General features: G+C 42.4%; 1 protein-coding gene across 17 annotated transcripts in view; it reads left to right on the plus strand.

Annotated features, from left to right (window-relative positions):
- The window catches only part of LOC140481497 (protocadherin Fat 3-like), a 792082-nt gene that overhangs the window by 742656 nt on the left and 34864 nt on the right, over positions 1 to 14562 (plus strand). The gene's annotated exons all lie outside the window — the stretch shown is intronic.

Consider the following 14562-nt stretch of genomic DNA (forward strand, 5'->3'; position numbering starts at 1 on the left):
TTTATACAAATATTACAGCAAGTTTGGTGCTAAGGGACAGCTGTGCAGGGAACTTTCAATTGTACTGTGAAATGTGGACCTTCAGTGATCCTCAGGATAGCTGAGACAACATGTTTTGACAATAGTGTGTTGATTAGAGTATTTCTACCCTCTTGAAAAGTAGTTAAATTGTACACTAACAGAGGGTAAGAAGCTTCTGCATAATATTCTCCAGAATGTGAAACATAGCGACCAAGTTTGAAACAGACTGTTATGTAGAGACTGGGTGACTCTGAAGTGACAGTAGAGAAAAGAAAGATTCACAGGCAGAGCAAACCTCTGAGTATTTATACTGATGGCTTTGATTTGGAAGACATGCATTTGGAGTGAACATGATTTTAGAATAGAAATAATTATTAAGTTTTAGAAATACAAGCAAGAGGTTTTAAACCTTAGAATATTGCAGGACTATTTACTTAAATGTGAAGGAGTGCATTTAGCGCACCAAACCTCTCTCACTTCACACACTGCTTGCACCCCACTGAATGTTGTATCCAGTATCAATTATGTAAACATGGTAGTTCCATATAATACAATGTTGAAAAAAATAGTCACTTTATGTTATGTATGGCTTTCTGATTTCTCCTGCATGCTAGTAGTTAGGAATGTTGTATTCATAGGCGAACAACCTAACTACTACTCCCCCATCCCAAGCCTCCATCCAACCACTGCACAACCATCAAATGTTTCCTTGTATCACTAATATTTAAAATTTGTGTGAAACATCAGTGGCCAATCAGCTGTATGTTTCTGTCATGCCTGTTGTTTCTTTCATAAACAGTCTTGTCCTGAGCCCCCTTAAAATATTTTGTTTCCTTCATTACATTGCTTGACTTACACATCTGCAACAGCCTTGAGAATCTCCCCACCTCTGTTCTGAAAGATCCTCAGCTTCCATTCAGTAATACCTTCCAGAAATTGATGAATGAGATGAAAGAATAATGTCCACAGGAAAAGTATACATAGAACTTTGGATTGAGAGGAAAAGAGATGCTGAATCTAGTGAGAATTTTGTTTTGGATTTGATGTTAATCCCTGAGCAAATATCAGGAATTGAACTGTTAAACATCCTGTAGTCATGTAATTAGCATTTATAGAACATAGAAAAATACAGCGCAGTACAGGCCCTTTGCCCCTCGATGTTGCGCCGATCCAAGCCCACCTAACCTACACTAACCCACATTTATATTCCTTTTGTTCTGATTGGCAGATTGTGAAGGCAACTGTTTGCGTTTCGTATGCATTTCAGTTTTCATTAGATTAAAGAATATTGCATTTTGGTCAGTATTATTTATTTAAATTCCAGGTCCGTAGTGCTTTGAATTTAATTGTCTGTTTGCGTTATAGACGATATTTATTTTCAGAACACATTGGAGATTTGCGTCAAGTGCAGTAGGATAATGTAAATTTGATGTCCTGTGCAAAGCTGCCAGAAATAAATTTCTGAAGCAGCTGTCATACACTAATGTTTTTCAGCAGCTGCCTACCTTTCATCTTAATTTTCCACAATCCTTCTATCTAATCCACAAACAATATATCCTAGACTGAGGACTATTGGATCACATATTTGTTGAAACTCTAGAAGACACAATTGAAACTCTAGAAGACACACTCTAGTACCTTTATTGTGTCATGATATCCGCAAATTGCTGCAAAAGTGTATTTGATTTGTAATTATGCAGATGGTGGAAACTTAGTAACGAATTTAAGCTGTGTAATTAAAAGTGAATTACATCTTGTTTCAGCAGGCATGCTAGACAATATTTGCTGAAGGCTATTTTAAGGATGGCACCTTCAGTCTCAAACTCTGCAAAGGATATGACCCCTGACAATATTGTGGCAATAGCCTTGCCTTAGGCCAATCTGTATCACTACAGCTACAATGCTGCCATCTACCTACTAATATGGAATAATGTCCAGAGATTTATAAAAAAATAGGACAAGTCCTTTTAGGGCCTTTGGACGTTGGTGAGGTCCCTTACTCTGGACTGGTAGGTATGAGTCTAAGTCCAACTGAGCCAATTGCTACGCTGTTAGCCCAAATCTTAATCTTCAGAAAAGTAATGGAAGAGGTTGTCAACAGGGTTTTCAAGCAGTAATTGCTCAGCTGACTGATGCTACTCTGCCTTCCCCTTTTCCCTTTGGAATAATCATTAATATATATGTCCTGAAATGTTTAATTCTTATTCCTTGTTTTTTGTAGCCATGTCTCAGCAATCCGACTATGTCTGATACTTCACAATGCATACGTGGCATCTGTAAACGTAGGGTCCTGGAATAATTTGACCTGTTGATTTAACGTTCAGATTGACTTTAATTATTTGCCAATTTTGCATGTTTCATTGTAAATAACAAAGAAATAATTGAACAGTTTTCATAATGTGCTCAGCAGTTTGCAAGTCATATGCATGACTGCTCTGAAATCCATCTTATGAAACTATCATTGGTCATACAGTAAGAAAACACAGAGAAAGCACACACAGTTTCATCTATAATAAATTAAAAGAAATGTTAAGTAAGCAGTGGTAAAAAGATTAGATATCACTAAAATTATGAAAACTCATCAGCCCAGACACTAAATTTTTTATTGACTGACTTTGAATGATTTTAATGTGTTGGATTTTCCCACTCTGGACTGATATGGGCAATGGCAAGGAAGCAAATGACATCAACAAACCATAAGCCTAACCACTGCATTATGCTGCTGTCTGTCCAACTCTCACACTATGTCAGCCCTTCAAGATTTGACTATGGAGCTCAGGATCAGTTCGGACTTGCATGGTTCTACCAGGTTGCTTTGTGCACAGGGATGTACATGCATCTTATGATTCTCATTTGATTGCTTATCACTTAATTATTTTGCCATTGTTTGAATGCAACAACCTTTTGTAGTTTGCAATTTTTGTTTTAGCAAGGGGTGTGATGGGCAATTTGTCACATAAGGAGTATTTGAGTGCCAAGGGGTGAACATATCAATGTTGACCACTGTGCTACATCAAAGTCACATCTATAACAAGTGCCAACAGCTTACACAACAAACACATTGCATATGTTTCAAACAAATGACCATATCTGGAAGTCAGAAGGGTGGTCAAGGGGTCCACAGTCAAAGGCTGCCATCACAGTCAGTTAACAGGTTCAGCGGACTCCAGAGGAGCACCATAACCGCAGTCAGTCAAGCATTTGATCCCAGCAAAGTCCAGGTCTCTGTCTGCTTGTAGTATGAAGGTTGGACTATGGTCGATTCTGCATTATCCAGTATAACCAATCCAGGGATTATATGTATGTCAGTCAAGGACTGTGGAGACATCATAGAATCAATCCAATGTGAAGCAGGCCACTTCGCAGATCAAGTCCATCCAGACCTACCCCTTTACTCTATCCTTGTAGCTCAGTATTTCCTGAGCCTGCATATCCCCTGGAAAATTTCAGCATGGCCAGTCCACCTAATCTGCACACTTTTAGGTTGTTGGAGGAAACTACAGCACCTGGTGGAAACACATGCAGACGGTGCAGAACATGCAAACTCCACACATACAGTCACCTAAGGCCTGAATCGAGCTCATATCCCTGGCACTGTGAGACAGCAGTGCTAACCATTTGGACCACCGTGCCATTCGTGTTTGGGGGGTGCTGGCTGCACCAATTTTTCTTGTAATAAAACAAAAGAAAGATTGGGTATGATGAAAATAGGTTGGGGTGGAGTTATGCAAGTGCAGGGGAAGTGATGAGGTTTCACCAGTGAGTAGATTGAAAGTGCAGGGGGCAGGAAGGGTAAACGGTTTGGGAGGATGAGGTAGGTGAGATCCGTTTAGTGAATATGATCACTTCATTAGGGAGACGTGTAGGCTGTGACCCTTAGAGGAATGTGTTTGCAGTATCAGAATTTGTGATTGGTTGCCCTGTGAATGAGAGGTAGCAGAGACATGATGCCCTTGCAGAGCACAGAAGTTCTTTGACTTTGTTCGTGCACTGTTATGCATTCCGTTTTACTCCTAATGCAGCACTGACCTGCTCTGCTACTTGGATCTAGGCTCACTGTAACTATCGTGTGATTTCCTGTAGTGATCAGCGTGTTTCAAATAGGAGGTCAGTCAAATGGCGTCACCTGCCCTAATAGCCTCGGAAGCAGCTGTTCCCTCAGTCACTGCTGCAGATGTCAGATCGGCCTTTTTGAGAGTGAAGCCATGGAAAGCAACTGGCTCAGATTCTGCATGTGCCACCTGGTGGGAGTATTCACTCCTATTTTTAATCTCTAATCTTAAATCTTTAATCCCATCTTTAATCTTTTGATCCAAAGTCAGCACCTGCTTCAAGAAGATCACCATCATCTCATTACCAAAGAAAGCTCATGCAACATGCCTCAATGATGAACGACTGGTACCTCTGACCTCCATAATTATGAATTGCTTCCAGAGGTTAGTCATGGCTGATATCAACTCTAGCCTCACAATCTGCCTTGATCACTTGCAATCCGCCTACTGTCACAGCAGGTGCACAGTAGATGCCATTTCCCTGGCCCAACATTCATCCTTGGAACATCTGCTCGACAAGGATATCTATGTCCGGACCCTACTCATTAACTACATTCCGTCATCAACACTGTGATTCCAACCAAACTAATCTGCACTCTCCAAGACCTAGGTCTCTCTCTGCCCCCTGCAACTAGATCGTTGACTTCCTGACCCACAATCATTGAGAATAGGCAATAGCACCTCCTCCATGACCATTCTTTGCACCGGCGCAATGCAAGACTGCATACTCAGGCAGAAGTGGGTACTGCAGCTGCTGGAGATCAGAGTCGAGATTAGAGTGGTGCTGGAAAAGCACAGCAGGTCAGGCAGCATCCAAGGATCAGGAAAATAGACGTTTTGTGCAAAAGCCTTTCATCAGGAATCAGGCTTTTCCAGCACCACTCCAATCAAGGCTGCATACTCAGTCCATTACTGTACCCCTGTACATTTGTGACTGTATGGCTAAATTTTATCCCAACTCCACCTAAAAGTTTTCTGATGACACCCCCATTGTAGGCTGGATCTCAAACAATGACATGACAGAGTACTTGGTGGCATGCTGTAAAGATAACTACCTTTCCCTCAACATCAGCAAAATGCAAGATCTAGGCATTGACTTCAGAAAGCAAGGTGGAGGGCATTACACACACCCCCTCCCCCCACCCCCTTTCTATGTGAATGGAGCTCAGGTGACAATTGTTGATGGTGTCAAGTTCCAAGCAGTGGTAATCACCAACAATCTGCCCTGTTCCACATACATTATTGCAATAATCAAAAAAGCACAGCCATGCCTCTATATCTTCAGGAGGCTAAAGAAATTTGGGATGCAAAATGAGTGGAACAACCAGTATTCCCACTCATTGAGAGAGAGAGAGGCTCCTTCCTCTTCTTACACCCATGCTCTGTGCCCACTTATGCGCTGATATGAATCCAGGAGCCTCTGCATCTTTTATGATTTGTGCTCATTACTCATGCATGTTCCAGACAGTTTGTATTGGCAGCATATTGTTCTGACATGGAAGTCAAACCCCTCTGCCAATTAAAAGTAAAACACCCAGAGAAGCTAGCCCCTCCTCGTAATCTGTTAAAAATGTGAGGGAGTGAAAGAAAATCTCTGATTTCCGCTGTGTAAAGAAAAAAAACAATTTGTTTTCCTAACTCTAACGGTGAACATTAAACAAAAACTATTAATAAATCTGAGCCCCCTTTTTCTTAACTAATCACTAGTTGACCCCAACTCCATTAAAATGCTGCTCCAGTAACACAATTTCTAAACACTAAATTAACAATCTCTCAAAATCCATACAGTCTCTTATGCTGCTTCCTTCCGTCCTCCCGAATTTGCTGCTTCCTTCTGAGTTTGCTGTCTTCTCCCTGGGCCATCTTTCATCATCGTTTTTACTGTGAGTATCTTTATGTAAAATTCTTTAATAGAAGGTGCTTTCTGAGATTCCTTTCAGAGCTATTCAGGGCTGTTGGCTCTCTTTTAGTGGTAGTTGCTCTCCCCCTGATTTTCATCCGCACTCATTTTTATACCCGATTACACCTGAAATTCTTTTTGTCAGATTGATTTCAGGCTCTCAATATCAACAGATTTTAACGTCAAATGGTTTTGACGGCTGAGTGTTTAGTTTAAATCAATCGGACAGATTTGATTTGTTGACAAAACAATAACCAAAACTCAGGGCAAAACGTGTGACGCTGGAAAAGCACAGTAGGTCAGGCAGCATCCGAGGAGCAGGAAAATTGACATTTTGGGCATAAGCCTTTCATCAAGAATGTGGGGAAGGTCCAAGGGGGCTGAGAGGTAATTGGGAGGGGTGTGGGGCTGGGAGGAAGGTAGCTTGGAAAGGATAGGTAGATGAAGGTGTGGGGTGATGGTGATAGGTTGGAGTGGAGGGTGGAGCGGATAAGTGGGAAGGAAGATGGACAGGTAGGACAGTTCAAGAGGGCATTGCCAGGTTGGATCATTAGACGTGGGATAAGGTGGGGGGAGGGGAGATGAGCAAAATGGTGAAATTGACATTAATGCCCTGTGGTTGGAGGGCCCAAGGTGGAAGATTAGGCGATCCTCCTCCAGACATCGGGTGGCTTGGATTTTGTGGTAGAGAAGACCCAGGACTTGCATATCCTTGACAGAGTGTGTGAGAGAGAGAGAGAGAGAGTTGAAGTGGTCGGCCACACAATGGTGGGGTTGTGGGGTGCGTGTGTCCTGGAGATGTTCCCTGAAGTTGGTGTCTTGTCTCCCCAGTGTAGAAGAGACCACATTGGGAACAACAGACACAGCAGATGAGGTGTTTGGATATGCAGCAAAATCTCAAAGTGGAGGAGATGCACTGGAGGGTATTGTTGACCAAGTGGGAGGTGAAATTCTGGTACTTGAAGTAGTTCTAGAATGGAATTGCTCCTTCTGGGAGGCGATGTAGTGGGGGCAGAGGAATTAGGAGTAAAAGATCACGTTTTTATGGGTGGGGGTAGTGTGTGTGTGTGGGAGGGGGTGGTGGGAGGAAGTGTAGTCCAGTGTAGCTGTGGGAGTCGGTGAGTTTGAAGTAGATGTCTGTGTGATGTTTATCTCCTTGTACTTTGTTACCATTTTGTCCCCCTTGGTCTATGAACTCCCCTAATACATTTGGGACACCACCCACACCCTCCACCTCATCCATGACTTTCGGTTTCCCAGCTCTCAGTGCCTCATCTTGACCATGGACATCCAGTCACTGTACACCTCCATCCCCCATGGCGAAAGCCTCCAAACTCTCAGTTTCTTCCTATCCCGCTGACCCAACCAGTACCTCTCCACTGACACAGTCACTTGATTGGCTGAATTGGTCCTTACCCTCAACAACATCTCCTTTGAATCCTCCCACTTCCTCCAGACCAAAGGGGTAGCCATGGGCACGCATATGGGCCTCAGCTATGCCTCCCTCTACATCCGGTACATGGAACAGTCCATCTTCCACTGCTAAATGGCACCATTCCACACCTTTTCCTTCGCTGCATTGACGACTGTATCAATGCTACCTTGTGCTCCCAGGAGGAGGTCGAACAATTCATTGACTTCACGAACACCTTCCATCCTGACCTCCAGTTCACCTGCACTATCTTGGACACCTCCCTCCCCTTCTTGGACTTTTCCAACTCCATTCCTAGTGACCGACTCAACATAGACATCTACTTCAAACTCTGATAGCTACCTGTACTACGCGTCCTCACACCTGCCCTTCTCTAAAAACCCTATCCCTTACTCCAAATTTCTTCACCTCTGCCGTATCTGCTCACAGGAGGAGAAATTCCACACAAGATGGCCTCCTTCTTCAAGGACCACAATTTCCCCTCCCACATGGTCAACAATGCCCTCCAAACGCAACGAGGATAGCACCTCCCCCAGGCCCACACCTCACCTCTCACCTCCATTCCAGGCCCCAAAGAATTCTTCTACATTCGGCAGAGATTTTCCTGTACGTCCAACACCATCTACTGTGTCTTTTGCTCCCGACGTAGACTCCTCTACACTGGGGAGACAAGACGCCAACTTGCAGATCATTTCAGGAAACATAGAATCCCTACAATGTGAAAACAGGCCATTTGGTCCAACAAATCCACACCGATGCTCGGAAAAGTAACCCACCCAGATCCATTCCCCTACCCTATTTCTCTACATTACCCCCTGACTAATGCACCTAGCCTACACATCCCTGAACACTATGGGCAATTTAGCATGGCCAATTCACCTAACCTGCACATGTGTAGACTGTGGGAGGAAATGGGAGCACCCGGAAGAATCCCACACAGACACGGGGAGAATGTGCAAACTCCACACAGTCGCCCAAGGCTGGAATTGAACCCAAGTCTCTGGCATTGTGAAGTAGCAGTGGTTAACCATCGAGCCACTGTGCCACCCTAAACCCTACAACCCCACAACCCCACCACCTTGTGGCCGACAACTTCAACTTCCCTCACACTCCACCAAGGGCATGCAAGTCTTGGGCCTTCCCCATTGCCACTTCAAGCCACCTAACACCTGGAGGAGCAATAGCTCTTCTTCCATCTTGGGATGCTCCAACCATAGGGCACTAAGGTCAATTTCACCATTTTTGCTCATATCCCCTTCCCCCACCTTATCGCAGGTCCAACGCTCCAACTCAGCACCCCCCTCTTGAACTGTCCTACCTGTCCATCTTCCTTCCCACTTATCCACTCCACCCTCTGCTCCGGCCTATCACCATCACCCCGCAATCTCCATCTATCTATCACATTCTCAGCTCCCTTCCCCCAGCCCCACACCCCTCTCATTTATCCCTCAACCCTCTTGGCACATCCCCACATTTCTGATGAAGACCTTATGCCTGGAACTTCAACTCTCCTGCTCTTTGGATGCTGCCTGACCTGCTGTACTTTTCCAGTGCCACACCATTTGACCAGGATGGTGAGGTTGTTGGGTCCATGTGTCCCAGAGATGTTAGGGCAGCATGGTGGCTCAGTGGTTAACACTGTTGTCTCAGCGCCAGGGACATAGGTTTGATTCCTGCCTCGGGTGACTGTCTGTGTGGAGTTTGCACGTTTACCAGCATCTGCAGTCCACACTTTCTCATAACCAAATCTCAGGTATCCATTTAACAGCCAGCTGCTCTGTATACTGGCAGTGTTTGCTAGACCTTAAGCTCAGAAAAACACTTTCTGTCTTAAGGGGGACCATACATTTCTTCTCAACTCACTGACACCCTACCTCCCCCTACTTAAAAATGAACCATCATAATGAAAAAATGGCTTCACTTTTGATTTTTGTTCTAAATCTTAATGCCACTATTACAAAATGCATTTGTCAGTAATCTAACGTTACACATTCCTTACTGATTCTGCATACATAATACATAACTTTTGGATATACCAGTTCTATCTATGTGTTCATTTTCTTTTAAGTCTATGATAATGCATCTGCAATAGCATTTTTCCAACCTATCCCATGTACAATTTGTAAATTAAAAGCCTGTAATATCAGACTTCATCGAAATAGTCTTGAATTTTTGTCCTTAAAACTTTCCAAAAAAATGAGAGGGTTGTGATTGGTGTATAAAAGCATCTCCGAAATATTGTTCATAATGTGAACCTTAAAATGCTAGAAGGCTAGGACTAAACTCAATGGTGAAATATTCCTCTGATGAATATTGAGGTTCTTTGAAAAGTCACCAGTTGGCCGTTCAATTCCATCATCATGTTCCTGCATCAATACAGCTCCAACCTCTCTATCATTGGCGTCGATAGTGATTGTAAAGGTTTTTATGAGGTTTGGTATGGCTAAAACTGGTGCAGTGGTCAGTATGCTTTCAAATTTTCAAATGCCTCCTGGCAGTATTTCATGCACTGAAATTTTGTGTTCTTTAGCAAATCCAATATGCTACTGAAGTTTGGTACGAACTTCCGGTAGAATCCGTACAGTCCAAAAATCGAAGGACCTCTTTCTTTGAGGATGATTGTGGAAATTCCTCAATGGCCTTCATCTTCATGTTCAGTGGGGTCATTCTTCCATGTCTTATGTTATGTTTCAAAAACATCTCATCTGCCTTCTTGAATTCAGATTTTGCTAGATTTGTAACCAGTTTTGCCTTCTGTAATTTTTCAAAGAGCTCTGCCAAGTGCATCGTGTGATCATTCAACAAAAGACCAAATTACCAAATGATCGCTATAGACAGCACAGTCAGCTAATCCTGCTGCAACTCTGTTCATGAGTCTTTAGAACGGCCTGGTGTGTTTTTCATTCCAAATGGCATCACTTTGAATTGATAAAGCCCATTTGGGGTTACAAAAGCAGAGACTTCTTTTGTTTTCTCTGATTGCACAACCATCTGATGAAGGAGCAGCGCTCCGAAAGCTAATGTGCTTCCAATTAAACCTGTTGGACTATAACCTGGTGTTGTGTGATTTTTAACTTTCTACAACCTAGTCCAACATCGGCATCTCCAAATCATGACTGAATTTGTTGAGCACTTTACACAACAAGTGAAGTCTCCTGAAGTCTAAGTGCAGCTGTAATATAAGAAATGCCAATTTGCACACTGTAGCCTCTCTCAAACAGCAGTAATCATGAATCATAACTGTTTTTGTCTTGTCAGTTGAGGGTTAAATACTAGCCCAGGGCACTGAGGATAATTTCTGTGATCCTCTTCAAAATGGAGTCTTTTACATCCACACAAACAGACAGATGGGAGCTAGGATTAACATCTCATCTGAAAGGCAACTCGTCCTAAAGGCCAGCACTGCCTCAATGTTGCACCAGAGTGGGCTTTGAGTTCAGAACTTTCTGATTCTAAGGGAAGAGTTCTACCACTGAAACACAGCTGCTGCACAAAACTAATAGCCCTGCTGTCAACTGTGCTTCACTGTGACCATCCTTGAGATTGGATGCAAAGATTAAACATGGGGCCTTCTGCTCTGTTGCTGTTAACCATTGACCTGGTCTATAAAATCACGAGAGGCTGAGATAAAGTAGATAAGCAACAGCTTTTCCCTATGGTAGAGGAGTCTAAAACTTGAGGGCATAAGAGGAGAATTTCGTCATTTTAAGGAACATTTAGACAGGTACATGGATGGGATATGTATGGAGGGATAGCGACTAAACAGAGGCAAATGTCACTAGATTAAATTGTGAAAACTGGGCAGGTGGACACATTGGACCGAAGAGCCTGTTTCAATGCTTTAGACCTCTATGACTCTATGTCCATAAAGACTTAACAATTTTTGTAGATGCGCTATAGAAAGCATTCGATCCAGATGCTACACAGCTTAATATGGCAACTGCTTTGCCCCGAAACTACAGCTGCAAACAGAACCCAGTCCATCATGTAAACCAACCTTCCACCCATTGATTCCATTATACTTCCTGCTGCCTCAAAGGCAGTCAACATAATCAAAGACCCCCTCATCTCAGTTATAATCTCTTCCAACCTTTTCTGTCACAGACAGAAGATACAAAAGCTTTAACATACGTACCAATAGATTCAAGAGCAGCTTCTTCCCCACTGTTATTAGATTTCTGAATTTCTCTTAAATTTCAAATCTAATGTTTACCTCGGTTTTTGTGCACCTTCTCTGCAGCCGTAATGTTGTATTCCTTACTCTGTTCAGTTAGAAGAAAGTGAGGACCACAGGTGCTGGAGATCAGAGTCTAAGCATGTGCTGGCAAAGCACAGCCAGTCAGGCGGCATCCAAGGAGCTGGAGAGTCGATGTTTTGAGCATAAGTTCTTCATCAGGAATGCATGATGAAGAACTAATGTTCGAAACATCGACTGTCCCGCTCCTTAGATGCTGCCTGACCAGCTGTGCTTTTCCAAAACCACACTTTTTGACTCTGTTCAATTACCCTTATGCACTTTGGTATGGTATGACCCAGCTGGACTGCGCACAAAACAAAACTTATCACTGTACCTAGATACATATGACAATAATAAATCATAATCAAAACAAAAAGGGCTGGCCTCTTCTCCACAAGAATCTCCAAGACTATGTCTGCAAAGCAAGGAGCTAACTTGCCTTTTAAGGCCATTTCCTCAGTGATAATGGTGGAGTAGGCTTAGTTCCGGGATTCCAGTGTTTGAACTATGCAGCTGGACTTGAAATATGATCCTAGCACTGTGAATCCTGGAGCACTGTGCGTTTGCACAAAATGGGCGCTGAAAAGCCCAGTTACATAATTAATTAGGATAAGTGGGGTGGGGGGGGGTTGCGGAGAGGGGGGAAGGAATTGCCATTGTGAAGCATAGTAAACTGGATACCATGAAGCTCCTGCAAAAGTGCACTTTATTTCAAAATCAGAAAATTCATCCCTATGTCTTTCCTTCTGTTTTGCTTTGTGCCTGTTTATTCCATAATAGTACAGACATTTTTCCAAATAACCAAGAGTTATTCTAATTTTTTTTTCAACATAGAGTGTCTGATCTTACAACTCAATTAAAACAACAGTGGTTCTACGGTACACATTGTGTTTTATATAATATGTATAACAGCGGAGGTACGTAGTGACATGGCAGATAGTGAAATTTGAATTCAATAAAAATCTGGAATGAAGAGTCTTATGATTCAATTGTTGGAAAATCCCATTTGTCTCCCCAATCTTCATTAGGGAAGGAAAATGTCATCCTTGCATAGTCTGACCTACATGTGACACCAGACCCACAAAAATGTGGTTGACTCTTAACTGCCTTCTGGGGCAATAAATGCTGGCCTGGCCAGCATGACACTCATCCCATGGATGAAATAAAAACATACAGCCTCACTGTAATTTCTGTCTTAATCAATGTTAAACTTAAATTGCTGTAATCTTTCCATGCAGCTTCAGATAATTTAAATCCTTTAGCTGCTGCTCTCTTGTGTTAAATGGAATGCATATGGCAGATCCCCAGAAATCTCAACTCTGTTGGAGTCGCTGCAATATGAGCAATTCCTCTTTGCACACTTAAATATTCACTTAGCTAATTTATTATCCAGTGGATAAATGATGTTGTTGGTGTGAAACTGTAACAAACGTCAGAGAACTTCAAATATCTTATGATGTAACTAGATTCTATTGTTGCTAACAGATAAGTTAATCACCTGGGGTTTTGTTGAAAGTAAAGTAATTCAAAATGCTGATACTAGGAATGCTATATAAAATTATGTTAGCTTTTACAAAACAACAAAAATTGAAATTGTGTGACGTTATCCTTTAATGGTGGTTTTCCTGTGATGCAGCTTTAGATCTCTGTCAGCGAATAGTGCGGCAAAAATGAAAACCATTTTGTTTGCTCTGTCTGTGTTGCCTCTTTTGAAGAGCAGTTCAGCTAATACCACTTCTCTGTTCGTTCTTCACATTCATGCATTTTTTTTCTCCTTCAACCTATTTATCCCACTTGCTTTTAGGAGCCACATTTAAACCTGTATCTACCACCCTACCAAACTGTGCATTCTAAAAGTTGCAAAAAAATAAGTTCCTCACATAGTCTGTTTTCTTAAAGCTATGGTCTGTTGAAGTTACTGACTGTTCAATTAATGAAGACAATTTATCTTTGTTTACCTGATTTCTTGATTTCTTCCTGATTTCAAGCACCTCTAACATATTTCTCCTTAGCCTTCTCTGCTTGTAAGGAGCACAATTCCAGTTCACCCAGTCTGTCTATCATCCCTCATCCTTGGAACTAGTCAGACAAAAATCTTTGCTCTCATAAAAGCCTTCATCGTCATCATCTTAAAATATGATACCCAGAAATGGTTACAGTACCTCACCTGGGGCTGAATTCGTGTACCACCAAGGTTTGGTGAAAATTCCAGGCAATTACATTCTGCAACTTTGTCTGTAAATGCCAGGATCACGAATGCGTTTGTGATTTTGTTTTCTCCATCCTTGCTGCCATCTTAAAAGTTTTGTGGAGAAATGCCCCAGGTGTCAATGTGTTTGGTACATCTGAGCAAAATTGTATTTTAAATGAGAGTGTGGTGCTGGAAAAGCACAGTAAGTCAGGCAGCATCTGAGGACCAGGAGAATCAATGTTTCGAGCATAAGCCCTTCATGAGGGCTTCTCATTCCTGAATGAGAAACGTTGATTCTCCTGTTCCTCAGATGCTGCCTGACCTGCTGTGCTTTTCCAGCAACACACTCTCGACTCTGATCTCTGAACCTTATAGTGATAGTTGAATGTGCAAAAGAAAGCCCCTGCCAGATTGGCCGTTCTGGCGGTCTGATCACTGCTATCAATTGCACAATGTTTAGTCACACAAGTTTATGTGTTTGAGCTTTTGTAGTTTCAGCTACATGATTGACACTTGAATTCCCTGAGGAAGGAGCAGAGTTTATTTAGCATAGTGGAAAGTTTTGAATGAATTACATGTTTTTAAGACTGCTTTTTCCATCTATGACTGTCACTATAGGAACTATTACTTCCAAGGACTTTATTGTGACTGAATGGGCATGGGGGTGTGGGTATTTTGGGAGGTATACTTTGTTTGGAAGGTCATGAAAAGCCCAGGAGGTTGCTTGGG

Source organism: Chiloscyllium punctatum, chromosome 9, assembly GCF_047496795.1.
Source record: "Chiloscyllium punctatum isolate Juve2018m chromosome 9, sChiPun1.3, whole genome shotgun sequence".
In the NCBI taxonomy this organism is placed as follows: Eukaryota; Metazoa; Chordata; class Chondrichthyes; order Orectolobiformes; family Hemiscylliidae; genus Chiloscyllium; species Chiloscyllium punctatum.